This window comes from Phalacrocorax aristotelis, chromosome 2 (assembly GCF_949628215.1).
Source record: "Phalacrocorax aristotelis chromosome 2, bGulAri2.1, whole genome shotgun sequence".
NCBI classification, from domain to species: Eukaryota; Metazoa; Chordata; class Aves; order Suliformes; family Phalacrocoracidae; genus Phalacrocorax; species Phalacrocorax aristotelis.
In genome coordinates this window covers 5,001,046-5,016,676 of record NC_134277.1, presented here as the reverse complement: position 1 = coordinate 5,016,676, position 15,631 = coordinate 5,001,046, and the positions used below count along the sequence as shown (strand labels likewise).

Here is a 15,631-nt window from a genome sequence, read left to right as displayed (position 1 = left end):
AGTCTGTCTCAGACACACAAAAAAAAGACCCCAAAAAGGATTCAGGGTCTCACTTCCTAGTGATGAACTCTACCTAAGTATCTACAAGGCTGAGGCTTGAGGCTTCAGTCATCTACGGCATAATCAGGCTGTTATTTTATCAATATACACTCAGGACGCAGCTCGTGGCCAAGGACACTGCCAGAACATGAACACACCAGAACAGGAAGGGATTTGCTTCTCTTCTAGATTTCGTCTCTCTGTGCTAGTAAGTAATACCATTGCATAAAGAGAACATGACTCAGTCTGTAGAGGCTGGAAGCCATGAGAAAGTCAGATCGGAAATATCAAGGATGATATTCAAGGAGAAAGCACGCTGGGATAAATCAAAGTTACACATCTCAGCTATTCTTGGTCAAATCACAGTGTCTGACAGGAGAGATGTAATATAACCATTTTTGTCTCTTTAAACCAACAACTTCCAAGCCCGTTTTTGTAAGAGCTTTCAAATTTCCTTGGAGATACTACCAAGAGCTGTAAACATGATATGTTGTCAGCAAATTTTGGTGAGGACATCAATTAAGGCAGGACAGTGTTATTATAATATTTAACTATAACGCCTAACACAAACATAATTCCAGCCAATCGCAGTTTACTTTCAAATACATATACTTGCTAGTAAATAGATATCTGTTTTCTTCAAAGATCTATCACATATAAGTCCCATGCATAGCACCAGGTATTAGGCTGAACTTCAGGCCAAATGTTCAATCTTTGGGTTCCTAAAGGTAAATGGATGAAGTAAAAACTAAATATAAGTAGCCACTTAAGCTATGGGTGCTTGAGGCTCCCAGTCTTTCATATCAGCAGAAGCTGAAGCACTGCAGTTTTTGCAAGTGGGAGGAAGTTAAACATCAAAATAGAAATAAATGCTTTAAGTGATGCTCCTCCTCGCATCTCCTATCTCTCAGGCCTCCATTCTGAGTACAACCTCAGATCCTGGAGCACTGGGCCCTCCTCACCTCCTCCTCAAACCCCTAATCCTGCAATATGCATTTCCCATCTAGCAAACATCTTTAATCAGCTCGCTGAAATTATCATAAAGGTTTCTAAAACAGGAAGATGTTAAATGCTAATATCTAATCCTAGATATCTTATTCCCAATAGGTCAAGACTTCCTGAAATGGCTGCACCCTCCAAGGAAAGCAAGTGATTGGCCAGAGAGTGAACAGAGTTTTACCCTGCATCTCCAGCTGCTGGCCTGTGAGCTGTCTAAATCAATGATGTTTGCTAATTTGGCCATATCAATGTTTCATGTGCCTAGTAAAACCTATCACCCTTTAAGTCTCAAAATAGCTTGACCCAGTTAAGTGGAATAATTCTAAAGAGGATTTCAATGTTTCTTTAAATTTGCTTCCATTTTTTTTCCTTTAACTGGTCCCGTATTTTATGTGAAGAGGGGCAGAATACTTGTTTATTAGCAAGTACATTCCCACCTTAGTTTCTTTTTATTAACAAAGGATCTCTCTTTGGAGCTATTCATACCTGGTATTTGCCCAGACCTACTTTCCACTGTGTTGAACAAAACCTTTGAGAAGAATGTATTTTTTCTTAAGTGATTTCAAAAGTATATTAAGGGAAGCCTTACTCCGCAGATTCCTTTGTGAGCTGCTAACGGGAATTTAAATTGTACTTTTTGTAACAGAAACGAACTTCTAACAGCAGATAAATTGTGAACTGCTTCATGTGTGGGACATCCTTTATATTTATTGATTTGAAGCACTACTATATGAATTTCTTCAAAAGAACCAAAATAGTCAGAAACACTCTAAATTAAAAATAAAAATATTGTTTTACTATGAAATCCTCAAAGGCAGTATAAGTGATTCTAGGAAAATCATATAGTTGACTGGAGGATATCCTCCATGGGTTTGAGCTCTGGTGCTTGGAGATGGCTTCCTCAATTAATAAAATAATAATTAAAAAACAATCATTCCTAGTTCCTAGTTCACACTTGGGGGACAAGTGGACAACAGGTCTGGTCCTGCAGCAAGACCTGCTGAGCAAACAGGGCAGAGCCCCAGAGGGGCAGCTAACACATGCTCCAGGGTCAAGCTGGGCAAGTGTTGGGCTTGCACGGAAAGAAGAGTTTACTAGAAACTGAGCTAAGAGTGCACTCGGGGACTGTGCAGGGTCTCAGTCATGTAACACTTGTCAAAAGGAGAGCTTCACACTGCAGAGCTGAGCTCAGCGCAGCATCATCCTTTGCCCCAATATAACCAGGGAGAGAAGAATGAACCCCACGCTTTCATAAGTATTGTCCAAAAGTCACGTTGTTTTGCCAGCAAACTTTCCAACCAGCCTTAGGCAGGTTATAGAGGAAGATTTAGAGCCTTGTAAATTTATCAGAGGTAATCTTTAATCATATGCGTGGTGGTAGTGGGGAGCACTGGTGAGAAAGGGAACACAGTGGTGGCTAGGCTGAGCCTTGCTGGGAAAGGCAGCAGTTTCATGCAGCTCTGTGTGAACAAATCTACATGTTCAATTAATTTAGTGCCAGCCCTGCCTGCATACACAGTTCAGAATTTTTCCCTAAGACGAAAAAAAATGATTCCACACTCCCTGTTTAACACTAACACTCAATTTCTTGCGCTGCCAGTGGACTTGATTTGTAAGAACACAAGGTCAGAATGAAGGGTGTGGGCATATTGCTCCGAGCGATTGTCAAACACATTAACAAGAACATAAAAATAAGAAGTTTTGACAAAAGAGACTGAAATAGAAGAAGCAGATTGCAGATAAATTCCACTTTACCTCTACAAATGCAAAGAAATTTCACTACTGTTCACATAAAACAAAGAAAATAATAAGCAAGTGAGGATATAAGTATTTTTTACTTAACAGAAAATTCTTTACTCTTATAGCCCCCCTTACACTTGACCTTAATTAATGTAAAACGCTCCGCAGGCAGATGTAGGTGGACAGCAAAAAGAGCCTGTGTTAAATTCTTAGGTGTCACTAACAAATACCATCTTCGGGTCCCACCCTGAGCCATCTGGATGCTGGTTGAGGTGCAGCTCCTACTGGCAAACAGTAAATCAAATGGCTGAACAAAACAATGCTTTACTGAGGGAAGAAAAGGCCAACAGGAAGACAACCAGGCAAATACGTGACAACCACCAAGCGTTTTCCGGAGTACAGAGGTACTTTAAAGCCCACCTTTCATTTTCAGGTGAGGCAACTGCCAGCCCACTGGCCACTGCCCTCCTCTTGTAGTAACTCAGCACGCCCAGCTGGCAAGTTCTCTTCTCTGATCCAATCCACCTTGCTGGATAGGAGACCTTCAGTGAAGATACAGCTGATGTAACAGCATGAGCTGCCCATGGTTGATACCATTGAGACCCCCCCCACTAGCTCATCCCACTGTTTCCTCGTCTCTGTGCTAAAAAGGCCACGTAGAGAGAAGTCACAGACTGCTATCCAGTGTGGATCATGTTTTTCAAGACCTTTTTACCCTAAGGCACCAAACTACAGCCTTATCTACGTTTCCCACAGCCTGGTCTCACTTCTGCATAGTCAGTTCTCCAAACTATTATATGTCTTTTGTGATTCAGCTTGTCTTCTTTTTTAAGAAGGAAAACTTCCCAAATCTGGTAAAAGAAAACCCACAAATTTAGTACATCTCGGGGTCTTCCCCTCGGGTCCTTCTCTCTGACAAGTCAAAATCATCCTGCTCAGGACTCCCATCCACCTGGAGCTCTCTTTTAAGGTCTGGTCTTATCTCTCAGGACTACATTGGACCACTGTGCTCCGGTTCAGGGATGCTACACAGTGCGTGCTCTAAAAGTTCCCTTTCCTCTCTCCTCCAGCTATAGTTTCTCATCTACAGTTTTTAAGCATTGCAGAAGTACTTTTTAATTACCTATTTAAAAGCTCTTCATAATTTGATGACCTTTGATAGCTCCTCCCTTAAAAATTCCTTGAAGCCTTCCTTGTTTTCTGTGCCCTGGGAGCTGCTTTCATGACGTTTAATGTGAAACCGTCTTCCAGTCAGACCACGCAGACTCTTTGCTTCTTGTCAGACCCAATGAAAAGACTCTGAACTTGAAACCTTGTCCATTTTTTCCCCAGAAAAGTCCAGTAAAACATAGCCTCTTTCCCTAAAATCCTTGCTTACCTCAGACCACCCTGACCAAACAGTGACCCTGTTATCATGTACAATCCAGGCAGCGCTGTGGCTCTGAGGTCACTTGGAAGGGTGGCTGTCTGGGCAAAGAAATATTTGTAGGATCCTTTTTAGTCTCCAGCACAAGCCAGGATGGCTGGAGTAGAAAGACCGCTTCATTAGCCTGCTCCACCCACGAGGCTCTCCCACAGACCTTTAGAAAACACTCCAGGTGCCTTTTGTCTCTTGGGATATTCAGTCATATTAAGGCATACTAGTCAAGGAGTGAGTTAGAAATGCACTGATTTCTTTTCAAGACAATCCCCAAAATGACCTTTACTTTTAATGTCTCAGTTTGGCATGTGCATTAGCAGCAAACTATTTCCTCTCACTGCACGATAGTCCTTCACTCTCTTAACTATCCCTTACGCCTTCTTTTGCCTCACTCTAGCAGTGCAGAGGGAAGTGCTGATACAAGACTGCCTGACAAGCTGCCAGATTTTTAATTCATGCTTAAAAAGTGGTAAGGGGAGCCTGGGAGCATTATTTCCAGAGGCTGAAAGAACAGAACTGAAATAAAACCATGCTGATAAAACCTGCACCAGAAACGATCTGAAAAGGGATTCTTTTCAACCAAGTATCAGGCTTGACCTTCAGCTTGGCAAAGCACGTAAGCCTTTCCCCTCCAGCATCAGTTTCTCTGTATCACTTGCCCAAGGATGTGCATTTCACAGTGTTCAAAGTACCCTCACATCATTGTCAGGGTAGCCTGCCAAACCTCTGCCCAGGATCTTCTCAGAAAAATGAGTAGTCCCAGGACGTAAAGGAGCTGTTTCAGCCTCCTAAATTCAGCAGAATTATTTCCAAGCATTGCCACGCTGTTCTTCTGCTTTTCAAAGCAGATTTGTTCCTCCGGCAGCCACATGCCTCTCTGACAGGCAGACGCCCTGAGAATGAAAACCAAGAAGCGGTATCTGTGAAGCCCAAGTTCCTCCAGATTTGCAGCCTGTCTCTTACACCATCCCACCACAACCCACCACAACCAAGCCAGCCGCCCCAGTCCTCCCCACGAACCCCAAGACTGCAAATACGCTGGCTGATCCGGAGTTACACACATGCCAGCTGGAAAGCCACAATCACTGAAAATAAAGCATAAAGCTGAGCAGTTCCTGCTTTTTTCTTCATGACTGTTAATTTGGGTATCTCACACTCAGCCAGGTGATGATTTTCACAACATTTGAAAGAAATTCTATGTTAAACTTCAAAATTCTCTCTCAGACTTGGTTTCTTTATATTAAAAAATTATTGGAAGACTGACAGACATGTGGACAGATGGACACACAACCTTAAGAGGCTAAGTTTGTTTAGAGACTCAGCTGAAATACCACTTTCATTCTAGACCCCCAAAATACACTGAAATTACCTGGGTTCAGATGATGACAAAGTGTGCAATTTCAGCATATCTGAACAAGTCTGAGTGGAAGCCAATAATTTCAGATACATTTGGGCTTGTCTGTTTGGCATTTCTCTGACCCATGTGTCCAAGTGAAACCCTCTGCTACAGTGGAGAGGGGAAAAGCAAATTCACTGAACTAAAAAATAGCAGGAAAATGCCATGTGAACGTTTGGATTGGACTCTGAGGAAAGCTTTCAAGTGATTAATGACACTGAGGAGGTTAGGAGTTCCTTCATGGGTGGACAAACATATCAGGGTTGCTTTTGATGTACTTGGTCCTGCCTCTGTGTGCAGGAGTGGGTGACAGGACAGAGTCGTCACTGCCATCCCTGCATTTCAGTGATTCCAGATTTCATATACTGCTGCTAAGCTTCTCTTTCCCTGGTCCTGTGTTTCTATCAGCTCTTCTCTGTTAGGCTTTTCTCTGTTGCTGTATCTGTGTCATCCCTGAGTATCAAAACAACTGCCCTGTTCTCATTTTCATGCTTCTCTGTTGCATATCCTTAATCTGTTAATACTGTTTTCTGCTGTGCCCTGATACTGTAAACATCCACTCTTCTTCCCCATAAGATACAGCTCCTCTTTTGGTGTGTTTTTATCCACGCTTATCATCAGAAGACTACTCAGCTGGTGGGATAATCTAGGCCTGTCGTTTAATCTCTCCTCTTCAGACCTGGCTGTACAAGAGTCTTTCCTCTCACCATACATGACACAAAAAAGGTCTACTTTTCTCCTGGTGACTGAAATGTTTCAGTTTTACCCTTGGTGCTGGGTTTAGAGGACACACAACATGACCTGGTGCATCCTTTCTTAGCAATCTAGGAAATCAGAAGCATTAACAATTTCATGCAGAGCCTAAAACATTTTTTTGCCATAAGCACTGCAGAAAGCTGGTTTTAAGTTTATGTTCCAAGCAAGAGGCTGCTCCTTGAAATATAACATCTCCAATGTCATTAAAGTGACCATAGTGTGAACAAAAGCACAGGAAGGTTGATCTCACTGAAGGAAAACTGGGAGAGTGTCTTCAGCTTCAGTATACCTGCAGAGCATTCAGCTCAGGGGAAAGTGTTAGTTTATGCCCTGCAAAAAAGAGTCACTACTGCATCTTCTATCACTTTCATTTGTGGACCACTGGAGTAGCAATGTGTGGAGAATATGTCAAAGCCAGGAGGAAGGAAGCTATGCTGTAAAATGATCTCTGGACTTAGCACCAGAAATGTGTGTGCAGAAGTTCAAGGCAAAGCAGAGATTGTCATGTTACAGAGAGATTTGTCACTTCATTCTTGCACTAGAGAAGTTAAATCTGCACTGACCGTCTTTGCCTTCAAACACCAATTCAGAAAACACCCTTCCAAAGCCAGAGAGATTCATAAAGTATGGGCTATTCTTCCTCAAACACTGGTTTTTACTGCTTGGATCAAATAAAGAGGATTTGTACTTCTTCCTGTTCCTATTTTGGTCTGGTTTTCGTTCTTCCCAATTTTAGCTCTGCTAAGCACAGTCAGCTGGGAAGAGCTTATGTTGCTACAGAAGTGCCTAACACCTAGGAGTGCCTGAGCTGCAATGGTAATTACTTCTTCTGGCATTGTTGTCTTGAATAGGGCTTTTCTTTTTTTTTTCCCTCCCTGGTGGTTCATTGTATTCTGTGTACTGCTGCAATTACTGAGCTGTTCAGCCTTGAATGGAAGACTATTAGATCCAAACCCTACTTACAGATGATTTAAATCACAGGGTTTTAAAGTTGCAGTTTGTTCTCATGATTAAGTTGTCATCACAGCTTGTAAGTCATTTTGCATTTATGCAATTTGGTATAAATAGCATGTACAACCAAGGGCAGACTGCCCGCCTTTATACCAAAAGTAGTAGTTATCAGTGTTAACTCAGATCCCTCTAACCCTGGTAAGCAGAAAATACTATGGGAAAAGACCCTGTGAACTGACAGCCCAGCAGCATTTGTCTGGAAGAATCGGAAGGGAACTGGGTCTGACCATCCCTCGTGCACAGAGTGACACTGCAAGGCAAATACCACAGGGGTGGGAGGAAGAAAGAAAGAAAAGAGTTATCTAAATGAAAAAGATAATAAACAAACAAAAAGCCATTCTGCAGAGAGCAGACTGTATGTGCAGTTTCCAGGAAGACGTGAGCTGCTGTGCTGATTGCTGGGAGCTTCAAATCTCCAGTAGCCTGGCAGAGGCAAGGCTGCCACTGCTTCATGTCCCCAGGTCCAGCCAGTAGTAAGGCGAGTATGTATTCCCCACACAGACACATGTATACTACATGTATACATCCATATATATACACACAACAGGTCACACAAGTCAGTGCAAGTGGAAAACACAGCACTCACACAAACACTGTAAGCACCAGTGGTCCCACCTTGTTCCTCCTCTTGCTAATCAGGATGGAAGTCTGTTAGTGCAATACATATACACAAAAATATGCAAAAAATATTGGAATATATATTCATATATATATATTTAGTTAGTGAAATACATACGCACAACATGGGTGTGGACCTACAGTCCTTCCAGTAGCTGACCCTCTGGTCCCTCCCGTATTTGGCCCCTGAGCCATGGTCTCTCCCATACCCAGCTCCCAGACCCCTTACCCTACTTGCCAGCTAGTCTGGCTCCTTATTGGGCCTTTGTGTTTACAGTGATTAACCCTTGGTCACACAACCTAACACTAAAGCTCTGCTCTGGCCTAACACAAAATGGTTTGGCTGCATGGCCTCCAACCACAGCCAGGGGAAGCCTGGTTAACTCAGGTTCACCACCAGGTTATCATAGAATCATAGTGTCCTGAGTGGGAAGGGACCCGCAAGGATCACCGAGCCCAGCTCCTGTCCCTGCACAGGACACCCCAAATTCACACCGTGTCTCTGGGGGCCTTGGCCAAGTGCTTCTGGAACATCGCCAGGCTGGTGCCGTGATGCCTCCCTGGGGAGCCTGTGCCAGGGCTCCACCACCCTCGGGGGGAAGAGCCTTTTCCTAATATCCAACCTAAGGTTGGATAAGTTAACCTAAGGTTAACTCAGTTTCAACACCAAGGTCCTGACAACATATGCACAGTTCACTCCTGCCTGCAAAATGCTATGGGGAGAATGTCCCAGAACATGCTTAGTTTCTCCTCAAGGAGATGGACATCCATTAGCCTATACTCTTTGAAGGAGGGCTCCTTTGCTTTGTCTTTACACAACACTGGGCAGCCTTAATCTGAACACAACTAATAAGGTGTTATGACCACGACCATAAGATCATGCTGGTACCAGATGCTGCCAAAATAGAAAGCTGCTTCTTTCTCTTTTCCTAGGACCTCTTCCTCCTTTGAGACACACTGATGGAAAAGTGTCCTGAGGCAGCACTTTACACAACATGGAAGCAGGAATTTTATCCCCAATCCTCCCAAAGCTGGCTGTCAGCACGCGTGAGTCTTTCTTTGCAATCAGTGCACGCCTCAGCTTTAGCTCTGTCACGATGGAATGGGAGAATCAAGTAGTTTTTTATCTGTCCGTGTCACCAAATGTTTAGAATGGGTTCAAGGCCTGTGTAGGCATCTGCTACGGTTAGCTGTCCGCGTTGCCGCATCCTGAGGTGTGTAAAATTAGGTGGGTTTTTGGCTAGTCTGTTGGTGTGTTGAGCTCTGTTAGGTGGTAGGCAGGTGGGACCTAAGGCAGTGACGTACGGTGTTCCTTCTGCTCAAGGTGGCAGGCTCAGCCTGGAAGAGGTGCTCCCACGTGCCCAACAGCTGGCTGCACAGCTGGCGATGTCAGTGAGGGTCGGCTTTGGAGACTGTGCGGGACAGAGTTGCCTCCCCGGTTGTTCTGAAGGGCCAAGTCTTTTTATGCAACCTTGTGTGGGTTCCATCAGTAATTTATGGATTTTTATACTATCTTGCAAATTAGACAGTTATTAATCCCTAGAGATGTCCTGGGGTAAGGCTGTTACTGCTCTGAAAAGGTGAAAGTGAACGTTTGGCATTTACCTGGATGACACAATGTCACTGACCCAGCAGACTCCTCAGGGGCACTGGAAAAACTTTCTTCACATGATTCTGAAAAGCTAGTAAAATCTGTGCAGACACCAGCTATGTCACCAATCTGCTGTATGTCTGTCCTAGACATACAAGACCGAACTCCTTCCACTCCTCATGCTGGCAGGGCTGTGAGTAGCTTGCAGGGTGGAGACCTTAAATTCGTAGCCCTGCATATATTGCTGCAGAAAGGCTCTGCAGATCAGTGCTTATGCAACAAGACAGACCGTCATTTGCCCACCGTTTGCTTCCATGAAAGGGGAAGAAGGATTACCATAAAGGCCAGCAGCAAAGTACTGTATATATTCTCCAGGCGTTTTTCAGTTGTAAGGTTGTCAGAATCACCTCCACCGCTCCATCTGTCACTAACAGCATTTCAAGAATGTGACTATATCCCTTATCCTGGGAAGGATATTGGAGGGGAAACAGCCTCTGAGGTAGGAAGATTTTAAAAGCTATATTTTAAACCAACACAGAAAGTATAGCCAGCTCAGCATTTCATGCTTTGCTTCGTGCTTGATAGCAGCCCACCCTGGTAGTGACTCTATTTCTTATTGCCTATACCTGATGTTTGACGTTTAGCAGAGTTCTTCAGATCAGCCTGTGCACCAGGTTTTTATTAAACCTTGATCTGCTTGCTGTGCCAAATGCTGATAGTCCATTAAAAATAACTGGCCCATGGAGAGGACAGGGCGTTTCAAGAAGACATGAAGGTACCTCTTATAATAAGCCCACAGCATGGGAGATGCAAATTTCTTGCCCAGACAGCACATGCTTGTAGAGCCCCTATCACTGTGCTGTATTAGAATTCCTCAGTATCTTGTGCATGTCTCTTCTTGCAACATAACTTGGGAACAGTGAAAAAGTGCTTAAATTATGTGTCAGTACTCACACAGATGGTCTCTGTCAGACCACAAGCTGCCCGCAGTGTGTTTCCCTCTCACCTGCTACGTGGCAGCGAGACAGCGATGGTATAGCTATAAGGAGGCTCTTGTTTTTAATTCTGTGTAACATATGAGCTCAGCCTCCTCACTGAACACAGTGCAGATGGAAAAGGCTGTACAGCATTCCTGCTCAAAGGGCGCTTCCAGCCTAAGGACAGCACCCTAAACACAAATAACCCAATACAAATACCCTGTGAGAAATGAACCCATTTTATAAAGCCAACAAAGAAAAATAACTATTGTGCCAAGGAAAGTGGCCCAGCTCATGCCAAGCGTCTCCACCGAAGACCCTGGGATCCTCCCATCACTGTTTAGTACATATGGGTGTTGCTGAGGTGCAAGCAGCACCAGGATACACAGGTCTAAGCTGGAGACTGAGAGATGTTAGCTAAATTTCCAGTACACAGGCAGGACACTGAAGTGCTTGCTGGGGTTCCCAGACAGAAATCATCTATCACGGCTGTGTCCATCCAGGTCATAACACCAGGCACAATTTTTTTTTTCAGCGTTTCCTCTTGCTGTGTGGTTTGCTGCTGGCCACAGCAAATATCCTTCACTACTTCCCCACTTTAACACTTCCAGCGAGACCGTAGAGACAGAGCAAGCCAAGGGCAGCCAAACCCAAGATACGCTGTGTCTGGGTCAGGAACCTGGGACAGCACATTTGACTACAGCCCTGCTCCTGTCACAGCTCGATCCTTTCCCCTCTACAGATATAGTTCTGAATATGAGAATAATTACAGTAATTGCATATCCTTTTTGCAACTCTTTTGATTTTAGAGGACTTGAGGCTGGGTCCCAACACCTGTCTCACTATGCATCTTCTCCGTGATAATCTGTCAGCTCTGGAGCCTGCCTATTCTCCCCTCATGCCAATTCATGTGTGATGAACAATACACACATTATATACATGTGTGCAGATGCATATACCAAAGCCCTCTCACAAAGCCGCCAAGATTTCTCATGCGAGGGGAACTGAACCAATGTAACTTCAGAGCCAGAAGTCTGATCACTTTACAGACTGAAGTTGGGGTCCTTCAATCACTAGACATTTTTATATCAAGGATAACATAGGAAAAAAAACCCAAAAGCACTGAGTGTGGATAGGAGCATGCAGGAGACACACGGGCTACACACCCATAAGCTGAAAGGCAAAGCACGAGCCATGGCATATCTGGAGGGAAGCACGAGGCAGTGGTCAGAGCCCCAAACTCCAGGGTTTGAGATCTGAGAGACCACATAGTTAATAAGCCCAAGAAGGAAAGAAGCAAAGAGCTGCAAAAAGTGTGAGAAAAGCAGACACGACTGGGAGGACATAGGTTCTGTCTGTTTTTTGTGCAAAATTAGGGGTTGAGTAAGGGATGACACACCAACTGCTAACTTCAGGGAAGCACACAAACAGATCTAGATCTGACTCTGGCATTACCATCAGCCTTATACAAATGAGCAATCTAAGCACACTGCTGAAATCGCAGCAGTCTATGGTATTTTATTTCCTGCCAGCAGCCAGTCTTGCCTCTGCCTATAAATGTATAAGACTCTAGGGACCAGGTAACACATGCAAAATAAACTGTTACAGTACTGAAACAGAGATGTCAGCCATTGCTGTTTTCACCACCCTTTGATGTTAAGTGGTCCCAAATGACTTCACGCTCCTTGCACGAATCCCTGTAGTCCCATTGAAACAGCCACCTCTTCGGAGGAACCGGGCCGGGGGATCTCACAGACCTCTGTGCACATGATGTGGGGACCAATATGCCATGAGAACAATGGTGTGATGGCAGCCCTGTCAGTCACTTGTCCTCCCGCACCGCTGGTGTGTGCTGTTCCCAGCCCCACCGCAGCTGTAATGATGCGTTGGAAGGATGCATTCCTCTGCCCTGGCGCTGGTACAGGGAGAAAATGATGGGAGGGGGGTGAGCATGCTGCTGGGACAGCAGTTAGCTCTATTTTGACAGCAACACCCTGCTGCTCAGTGACAACACATTTTGCTGAGGTAATTTTCCATTGCCATGCAGATGCATGCACCATCCAAAGACAGATCCTCACTCTAGTCTCCTTCAGAGCTGCTTGAATCTGCAATTACAGTGAGCCTGAAATGGCATCGAGAAAACACCAGTGCCCTCAAGAAAATAATCCAGTCTAAACCATTCAAGGTGATGCATCATGCTGTCTTCCTTCCTTAACTCCTAGACATGTGTGCACTCTCAAAATTTCACATTTATTACATTTTCAAGAAAAGAGGTGCCTGCTGAGAAGGCTGGACCTAAAATCAGCAGACTATGGAAAAAACACATTGCCCATGCTGTCAGCACCTAAAATAGTCTGGACTGGAGTTTATGTAATGGAATCAACAGCTTAAAAATTTGTATGTCTAGTCACGCACAGCATATGCACATTTGCCACACACAACATGTCAGCTTGAGGATACATGTATATTTATAAAGTATTTGGAGAGCCTGTTCAGTTTTGGTTTTCTCACGGCTCTTACACACAACTGGAGCTGTGGAAGGCTGTGTCCTTTTAAAAGTTGAGAAGATGCACATCGGCTCCAGATGATGCTGTAATTCTGATATATCGCCAGGACTTGTGGGCCTCCCTGCGTTAATGAAATAAGTAGGAGGGAACAGAGTTGCAAGCTAGACCCTGTATCGTTTGGTGTCGTGGGTTTAATGAGGGAGGTCCGCCTCAGTGGATAACATGCTAGGCGAGGACTCACAGACTCAGAGTCCACTCAGCTGGCTGCCCCAGATGCCTCTCTACAATCCCAGATTCACACTGAAACCTATGAATGATAAATATCCTATAGTGGGATTTTCTTGGAGTGGCTTGGGAACCATTATGCCTGCCTCATGTTTTATCTTTTCATTCAGATTTGTGGAGTAAAATTGTAAAGTTCTCCCAAAAATGAGACACTGATTCTAAAAAGATGTGCCTTGATACTGCTGAAACAATTACCATTGAAATGCACTTCACTGCACCACGTCCACCATGCTAAATGCCTGCTCTAGTCTGTGTTTGGTATTTGGTGTGTAAGAGCCAAGACTGCTCTCCCCAGACTCCCTCGAGTGCCAGTGAAGGAAGAGGAGTTCCCCCAACAGGTAGTTCAAAGCTGGTGCCCACAGAAGCTGCCTCCTGCTCCACTGACTATGGAGGCAGGTTAAGGAGATGGACTTTCCAGAATACGTGATCAGCTACCACCTACCCATCACACGTTACTACCTCGCGCTGTGATATTCTCATCAGGATATCACAAGCAGAGTTAAACAGTTCAGCTCTATTGCTGCAGCACATCTGAATTTAGACGGACTCATTTTTGCCAGAAAACTCTTTCTTTGGAACATGCATGTTCTAATTATTTTTTTTTCATCACATCTCACTGAGCTTTAGTTTAATTGCCTTTTGGGACTGACACTTTGCAAATACATTTTTAAGGTAGATAAAACTCTTGCCGTTGGTTGAGACTGAAAAAGCAAGCAATAACTTCAAGGCAACTTTAGATCTGGACAACTTTAAAAATGAGTGATCACTACAGATGAGACTTATTGTGAAGGACAGGGTTTGTGAACTTAGAATGTACTTACTGTTTCTTTCTTGAACGTATATAACCTTCAATGACATTTTTATGACTTGATATTTGCTGAAAGCCAGTCAACTGACACAGTTACGTGTATTCCAAAGGGTCTCGTTAGAACCCATTCATTCTCTAGGCAATTTTAATGAGGCTATATCCATGGTATCTCTCTGTTGTATCTATGCAATCCAGATTAGTAACAGGATTTTCTGACATGAGGAAGTCCACTGGGGACCTTTTGTTGAAATCGCTCCTGCTTAATGAGATGGGCAGCAAGTTAAAGCCGACAGAGAGAGAGACTGGAAGCAACCAAATTTTTTAGATGAGCTATCAATGCTGAATCCAGGGCAGGATATTGGTTGTCTCCATCTCATCCTAACAAGACTACTGTCCGTGTCCCCACAGCCATTCTCAGTGCTGGGAATTGGGAGTTCATCATGAAAAGAAATTTTCTTGCAAAAACCCCGCTCAGATTACCCTGAATGGGCGCAAGGTGATGGAACAGTGGGACAAAAAATCCTGCACACATGCAACACACTTGTCTTTTACCATCTCACCGAAGCATACCAAATACTACAGGTTCCCTACCTAGAGCACAGAGAAGACAAAACGACAAGCTGTCCTCAAGCAATCAGGTCCAGTGTCAACCATATGCAACTTTTGTCTACATGCAGATATGACAGAGCCACAGCTCTGAGTACGACCAGCGTTTCAGCAGATGACATGTACAGAGGTCTTCCACTAATAATTCATACATGACTTTTTCCAAAGAGACTAGGGTCTCTATAAGAAAACTGGTTCTTCCTTGGATAGACACATCGTATACCAACAGACAGGGTCTGAGATAGCTTCTCCCCGTTCTCCCAGTGGAGAAAGTTGTACTGGCTCTAACTTGCTGCTGTAATTGTTTATATAAGGGCACTTGTTGGCATAAGGGACATGTGGCCGCTTCTGTTCAAATTATTGACAACTGTTTCAGAGATATCACTACAGCTGAGATACCAGGCTCTCAAGCTAAAATCCACCTGTGGGTAATCAAGATATTCCTCCCCTCCTGTCATACACCCACGTTAGAATAGAAACAGTCGATGTGGAAATACCTCACACAGGGTCTACTTCTCCCTGTTTTGAGAAAGGAAAAGGCGCGTGGGCGCTCTGCCAGCCATCCACATGGTCAAATGTCCCCCGCAGAGATCTGCCCAGACAGCGCACAAGGACTGTGCCTTTTTCTTCCACAATACATGGGGATCCATGCTAGATACCCAGCAGCAAGACTTAACACATCACTCCTAGAAGGTAAGACGTGGAGAACTACCTGGGACTGGTGTGATCACTGCCACAGCCTGACACTTCTCTGAAGTGCCAGGAACAGGCACATCGCCCAAAACTATTAATTTTACAGCCAATCAGTTTTCAATATAATTCTTTCCTGCTGAACTGTAATTTATCTGCGATAACATCTTCATTTCACTGAATGGCTT

The 15,631-nt window shown here is 44.2% G+C and overlaps 1 long non-coding RNA gene across 4 annotated transcripts in view; it reads left to right on the top strand.

Annotated features, from left to right (window-relative positions):
• The window catches only part of LOC142052333 (uncharacterized), a 34,823-nt gene extending 27,770 nt beyond the window's left edge, over positions 1–7,053 (top strand). For all 4 annotated transcript variants that reach the window (XR_012658795.1, XR_012658797.1, XR_012658798.1 and 1 more), the window contains one exon: positions 1,147–7,053. This is a non-coding gene — a long non-coding RNA (uncharacterized LOC142052333). The remainder of the gene's footprint in view (positions 1–1,146) is intronic.
• The last annotated feature ends 8,578 nt before the right edge of the window (positions 7,054–15,631 follow it).